Source organism: Canis lupus, chromosome 7, assembly GCF_048164855.1.
Source record: "Canis lupus baileyi chromosome 7, mCanLup2.hap1, whole genome shotgun sequence".
In the NCBI taxonomy this organism is placed as follows: Eukaryota; Metazoa; Chordata; class Mammalia; order Carnivora; family Canidae; genus Canis; species Canis lupus.
Window position 1 is genome coordinate 22,757,056 of NC_132844.1, and position 8,261 is coordinate 22,765,316.

The window sequence follows — 8,261 nt, forward strand, 5'->3', positions numbered from 1 at the left end:
AAAAAGTGAGGAAACAGGAATATGTCCCAAATGAAAGTGCAGGACAGAGAGAAACAAATCAAGAAACAGACTCTTAATTATAGAGAACAAACTGATGTTTACCAGAGGGGACAGAGTGAAGGGAAGGGTTAAATAGATGATGGGGATTAAGGAATGCCCTTGTCCTGATGAGCACTGGGTGATGTATAGAAGTGTTGAATCACTATATTGTACACATGAAATTAATATAACACTGTATGTCAACTAACTGGAATTAAAATAAAAACTTAAAATTTAAAAAAGTAAGAAAGAAAGAACAGGACAAAATCACAGTAAGATGATAAACAGATAAAAGTAATATCCTTAATAGAGACTTAAAGTAACGGTCATAAAGATAATCACTTGACTTGAGAAAAGAGTAGAGGATTTCAGTGAGATCCTCAATAAGAAGCTAGATAGAAAATATAAAAAGAGGGATCCCTGGGTGGCTCAGTGGTTTAGCCCTTGCCTTCGGCCTAGGGCATGATCCTGGAGTCCTGGAATTGAGTCCCACATCAGGCTCCCTGCATGAAGCCTGCTTCTCCTTCTGCCGGTGTCTCTGCCTCTCTCTCTCTCTGTGTCTCTCATGAATAAATAAATAAAATCTTTTTTAAAAAAAGAAAAAGAAAATATAGAAACAGAAAAATATTTTTTAAAAAAGAACTAATCAGAGATGAAGAACTCAACAGCTGAAATTAAAAATACACTGGAGGGAGTAAATAGTAGACTAGAGGAAGCAGAAGAGCACATCAGTGACTGGTGGATAGAGTAATGGAAAGCAATCAAGCTGAACAGGAGAAAAAATAATAATAAATGAGACTAGATTAAGAGAATTCAGAAACACTATCAAGCATAATAACATTCAAATTATAGAGACCTCAGAAGGAAAAGAGAGAGAAAAGGAGGAAGATATTTTATTTGAAGAAATACTAGCTGAAAAATTTCTGAATCTGAGGAATAAAACAGAATTCTAAATTCAGAAAGCAGAGAACCCCCAACAAAATCAACCTAAGTAGGTCCACACCAAGATACACAGTGATAAAGAGAGAATTTTAAAAGCAGAAAGAGAAAGGAAAACAGTTACATACAAGGGAAACATCATAAGGTTATCAGCTGACTTTGCAGGCCAGAAGGGAGTATCATGATATATTCAAAACACCTGCAGCCAAGAATACTTTACCCAGCAAGACTATTATTCAGAATAGGAGAGATACAGTTTCCCAGACAAAAAAAAAGTTAAATTCATCACCACTAAACCAGCCTTATAAGAAAAGTTAGAAAGGATTCTTTTAGTGGAAAGGAAAGAGTGTAAGCAGGAGTAAAAAAAAAAAAAAGTAGGAACAACAAAAGCAATAAAATTAAGCATATCTATAAAAAGAGCAGTTAAGGGATTCAGAAAATAAAAGGTTTAATGTAAAGTACAATACCACCTACCTAAGATGTGTGTGTGGGAGTAAAACTAGCACTTTTAGAATGGGTTCAAACTTAAGCAACCATCAGGTTAGCATAGACTACTATATGCCTAAGATGTTATCTATATATGTATATCAAATGGTAATCACAAATCAAAACCCATTAATAGATATGCAAAAAATAAAGAGAAAGGTATCCAAAACAGTGAGAGGAGAGTAAGAGAAGAAAGGAATAGAGAAGGACTAAAAAACAACCATAGGAGATCCCTGGGTGGCTCAGCGGTTTAGCGCCTGCCTTTGGCCCAGGGCGCAATTCTGGAGACCCAGGAGAGAGTCCCACGTCAGGCTCCCGGTGCATGGAGCCTGCTTCTCCCTCTGCCTGTGTCTCTGCCTCTCTCTCTCTCTGTGTGTGACTATCATAAATAAATTTTTAAAAAAATTTAAAAAACAACCATAAAACCAGTAACAAAATGGCAATAAGTACATACCTATCAATAATTACTTTAAATATAAATGAATTGCTACACTCAAAAGACAAAGGTGACAGAATGGTTAAAAAATAAGACCCATCTATAAACTGACTACAAGAGACTCATTTTAGATCTAAAGACATGCAAATTAAAAGTCAATGGATCGAAAAGCATTTATCATGCAAATGGAAGTGAAAAGAAAGAGTAGCAACACATATATTGGACAAAAGAGACTTTAAAACAAAGACTGTAACAAGAGAAAAAGAAAGACACTACATAATCATAAAGGGATCAATTCAACAAGAAGATATAACAATTATAAATATGCACCCAACTGGGGAGCACCCAAATACATAAAACAGTTAATAATAAACATAAAGGAAGTCATCAATAGTAATACAATAATAGGAGATTTTAACACCACTTACATCAATGGACAGATCACCCAAACTCAACAAGGAAAGAATTGCTTTGAATGACACATTGGACCAGATGGCTCTAACAGATTCATTCAGAATTTTCCATCTTAAAACAGCAGAATACACATTCTTTTAAAGCACACATAGAACATTCTCCAGAATAGATTACCTGTTAAGCCACAAAAAAAATCTCAGCAAATTCAAAAAGACTGAAGTCATAACATGCATCTTTTTTGACCACAACACTATGAAACTAAAAATCAGCCACAAGAAAAAAATCTAGAAAGAATATAAATAGATGGACGTTAAACAACATGCTACTTAACAATGAATGGATCAGCCAAGAAATCAAGGAAGAAATAAAAAAATACATAAAGATAAATGAAAATGAAAACACAACTGCCCAAAATATTTGAGATGCAGCAAATGTGGTTCTAAGAGGGAAGTTTATAGCTATGCAGGCCTATCTCAAGAAACAAACAAAAAAATAAAGTCTCAAATAAACAATTTAACAAAACCTAAAAGAGTTAGAAAAGAACAAAGTCCAAATCCAGTAGAAAGAAGGAAATAATAAGGATTAGATTGGAATGAAAAAACAATAGAACAGGTCAAAGAAACTAGGAGCTGGTTCTTTGGAAAAAAATCAACAAAATTGATAAACTTTTAGCAAGACTCATCAAAAGAAACAGAGAAGACTCAAATAAACAAAATCAGAAGCAAAAGAGGAGAAGAAACAACTAACACCACAGAAATACAAAAAAAATATAAATAGAATATTATGAAAGATTATATGCCAACAAACTGGACAACCTAGAAGAAATAGATAAATTTCTAGGAACATATAACCTTCCAAAACTGAATCAGGAAGAAACAGAATATTTGAACAGATTGCCAGCAATGAAATTGAATCAATAATCAAAAAACTCCCAACAAACAAAAGCCCAGGAAAAGATGACTTCACAGGTAAATTTTATCAAATATTTACAAAGAGTTAATGTCTAATCTTCTCAAACTATTCCAAAAAAATAAAAAAGGAAGGATATATTCCAAATTCATTCTATGAGGTCAGCATTACCCTGACACCAAAACCAGATAAAGATACCACAAAAAAAAGAGAACTGCAGGCGATATCTCTGATAAACAGAGATACAAAATCCTCAACAAACTATTAGCAAACCAAATCAAACTATATATATATTTTTTTTTTTTAAATCATTCACCAGGATTAAGTGGGATTTATTCCCAGGATGCAAGAGTGATTCAGTACTCACAAACCAATTAATGTCATACATCACAACAATAAGAGAAAGAATAAAAACCACATGACCATTTCAATAGATACAAAAAAAAAAAAACATTTAGGGACACTTACGTGGCTCAGTGGTTGAGCTTCTGCCTCTGGCTCAGGGCGCGATCACAGGGTCCCAGGATCAAGTCCCACATCAGGTTCTCTCCATGGAGCCTGCTTCTCCCTCTTCCTATGTCTCTGCCTCTCTTTCTCTGTGTCTCTCATGAATAAATAAATAAATTCTTTAAAAAAAATTTAACCAAGTACAACATGGTTAAAAATGATAAAAATTCTCAACTACGTTCATTTAGAGGGAACATACTTCAACATAATAAAGGCCATTTATGAAAAATCCATAGCTATAATCATATTCCATGGGGAAAAACTGAGAGCTTTTCCCATAAGGTCGGGAACAATACAAGGGTGTCCACTTTCATCACTTTTAATAATAGTGACCCTAGAAGTCCTAGCCACAGCAATCAGACAACAAAAAAGAATAAGAAAGCATTCAAATCCATAAGGAAGAAGTAAAACTTCCACTATTTGCAGATGACAAAATACTTTATGGAGAAAACCCAAAAGACACTAGCAAAAAAAATGCCAGAATTCATATATGAATTCAGTAAAGTTGTAGGATACAAAATAAACATACGGAAATCTGTGGCATTTCTATATACCAGTAATGAAACAGCAGAAAGAGAAATTAGGAAATCAAACCTATTTGCAATTGTACCCAAAACCATAAGACACCTGGGAAGAAATCTAATGAAAGAGGTAGATGATCTATACTCTGAAAACTATAGAACACTAATGAAAGAAATTGAAGAGGACACAAAGAAATGTTAAAACATTTCATGCTCATGAGTTGGAAGAACACATAACGTTTAAAATGACTGTATTATCCAAAGCAATCTACACATTTAATGCAACTACATCATAATACCACTGGCATTCTTCACAGAGCTAGAACAAACAATCCTAAAATTTGTATGGACCCACAAAAGATCCTGCATAGCCAAAGCAATATTGAAAAAGAAAAGTAAAGCTGAAGTTATCACAATTCCAGACTTCAAGTTATATTACAAAGCTGTAGTGATCAAGACAGTATGGTATTGGCACAAAAATAGACACATAGGGACGCATGGGTGGCTCAGTGGTTGAGCATCTGCCTTCAGCTCAGGGTGTGATCCCAGAGTCCTGGGATCAAGTTCCATATCATGCTCCCTGCAGGGAGCCTGTTTCTCCTCTCTCTGCCTATGTCTCTGCCTCTCTCTCTCTCTCTCTCTATCTCTCATGAATAAATAAATAAAATCTTTAAAAAAAATAGACACATACATCAAAGGAACAGAATAGAAAACCCAGAAATGGACCCAAATTATATGGTCAGCTAATCTTTGACAAAAGGAGAGAATATCCAATGGGAAAAAAGTCAATCTCTTCAAAAATGGTGTGGGGAAAACTGGACACCAATATGCAAAAAAATGAAATTAGAACATACACAAAAATAAATTCAAAATGGATGAAAGACCTTAATGTGAGGCAGGAAACCATCAAAATTCTAGAGGGGAGTATAGGCAGCAATCTCTTTGATCTCAGCTATAGCAACTTCTTAGATATGTCTCTGGAGTCAAAGGAAACAATTGCAAAAATGAACTATTGGCACTTCATCAAAATTAAAAGCTTCTGCATAACAAAGGAAACAACTGACAAAACTAAAAGACGATCTTCAGAATGGGAAAAGGTATTTACAAGTGACATATTGAATAAAGGGTTAAACGTAACCAAAATCTATAAAGAACTCATCAAACTCAACACTCAGAAAACAAATAATCCAGTAAGAAATTGACAGAAGACATGAATAGATATTTTTCCAAAGAAGACATCTTGATGGCTAACAGACACATGAAAAGATGCTCAACATCACTCATCATCAAGGAAATACAAATCAAAACTACAATGAGATACCATCTGAAACCTGTCAGAATGGCTAAAATTAACTAGTAAACAAGTATTGGTGAGGATGCAGAGAAAGGAGAACCCTCTTACACTTTTGGTGAGAACACAAACTGGTGCAGCCTCTGGGGAAACAGTATAGTGGTCCCTTGAAAAGTTAAAAATAGAATGGTACTATGATCCAACAATTGCACTACTAGATATTTACCCAAAGGATACAAAAGTACTGATTTGAAGGACACATGCACCCTGATATTTGTAACAGCATTATCAACAATAGTCAAGTTATGGAAAGAGTCCAACTCTCCATGGACTGATGGACTGATGAATGAATAAATAAGATGTGGTGTGTGTGTGTGTGTGTGTGTGTGTGTGTTATATAATGGAATATCATTCAGCCATCAAAAAGAAAGAAAGCTTGCCATTTGTATTGATGTGGATGGAGCTAGAGTATATTATGCTAAGCGAAATAAGTCAGTCTGAGAAAGACAAATACCATATGGATTTCACTCACATGTGGAATTTAAGAAATGAAACAGATGAACATGTGGGAAAAAAGAGCAAGCAAACCATAATAGACTCCTAGCTACAGAGAACAAACGGAGGGTTGCTGGAGGGGGGTGGGTAGAGTGATGGGTTAAATGGGTGATGGATATTAAGAAGGGCACTTGCTGTGATGAGCACTGGGTGTTGTATGTAAGTGATGAATCACAAAATTTTGAAACTAATATTATACTGTATTTGACTAACTGGAATTTAAGCAAAAACTTAGAAATAAAAAAAAAACAGAAATAAAGCAGATATAAGAACGCATTTTAGAAGTAAGCGAAAGCCTTTGATTTTCCTAATATTGCAGATGGTTGACAATGTGTAATTGTAGCAAGGGAAAAAACAAGATGACTAATGCAGATCTGAAAGCCATTCAACATAGAAGTGCTAGCTGAAGTCAAGAGATGTACATTGGGGAACCGAAAGCAGAGAACATGGCTTTGGCTTTTGCTTTACTTTGGCAAACAGGAACAGGAATGAGATTAAAGAGTGGTATAGTGCTAGCAAAGGATATAGCAAAGGAACTAGCAAAGGATATAGAAACTAGCAAAGGATATAGGAAAAGGGCAGGGAAAGAAAACAGGAAAGCACATTGCTATAGAAGTCAGCGAGAAGAGGATTTTTTAAAAATTGGTAGTCAGAATTATCAAATGTCTAAAGGAGTCAAAATGGATAAGAACTGAGAAAAGTTCATAGATCTGGAAAGAAAGAAATCATGAGTAATCTTTGAGAAACTTAATGTACTGGGATAATACAAATATAAAACAGATAATCAAGTGATTACATGTTAAGATGTCATGGAAAAGAATTATCTGGGCAGAAGAGAAACAAAGAAAAATGGTAAGTAATGATGTCCTAGTGTACAAAGGAGGCTATAATCAGAGCTAAGAATCTGCTGACTTTGAGTTTCAAATGTAGAATGAGAGGGGAAGGAGGGTGAGCAATTAGACACTCATGTCAAAAAAATGAAAACCTAGAGTTCAAGATCTCAGTGGTTTCATTTTGTTAAAATTGATCAGGGATCATAGTAAAATCCTGAGGAGTAGACAATAATAGAAAACACGAGGACTGCAGGAATAGGTAAGAATTTGCCCTAACCTCATGTTTCCTGGGCTAATTGGCTATGTTTAATACAAGTACTATGTCTGTGCAAGGTACTATATTGTCTATGTCTGTGAAAGAAGCAGAAGTGATGGCCACATGGAGGCTACCCAGTATACTCCCTATGTTCCTTCCTCCAGCCTTTAGAACCTGTTCTCAGTAACACAGACAAAAGCCACAGAGCATCCCACAGTGTTTGATGCCACACTACTTAACCGATGGCGTCATGGGAGGAAATATGCTGGTTTGGGAGAACTGGCAGGGCAGAGGGAATGAAAGTAAAGAACTACTGAAGGTATCTAACAATCTGATACACAGATAGTGGTTTGTGAGCTCTCTCCAAAACATTGCTGGGACAGGGTCAGGTTGGGGGAAAGATCAGAATAAAAATAGTCATTTATTATCCGTTGAGAGATGTTTACTTGTTAACTATCCTAGGCCAACATTTCCAGAAGAGGCTTCCATTGAAAGTTAGTTCAATTTGACATTAATAGAAAAAAGTTCCAAGGTCAGACAATTTTAAGAACCACTAAATTAAATAAAGTTGAATGGGTTTCTTTACTGCAGGATTTCTCAGAGCCTTTAATATGTTAATGTTGTACTGTAAATCTCCAAGACAGATCCCTCATTTCCCAGATCTCTGTGGCCATAAATGCTTTTTTTTTATGGAGCATCTAGAGGAGACAGTGAAAATTCTGCAGTAGAGCCCATCAATAATAACTCTGGTGCTTGCAGTCTCACAGCTGGTGCCCTCATCTACCCTTGAGGGATGAAAATCAATAGGAATAGATCCAATACAGGCAGTGGGGAGTTTTTATTCTCTTCTTGGGACAGATATACAGGGTAATATCTGAGGACCTGTCAAAATATATCAGACTTACTGATCACCACACATTCCTATGGATCCATGAAGGGGTGAAGGATCAGCAAAAAGAAGACTCAGGAAGCATTCTTGGAACAGATAGCAACTACACTACCACTCATCTAGCTGTGAACATTTTGGCACCCTTCACTCCTTCATATCCTCACACAATCTTAGGAGATCCAGGAT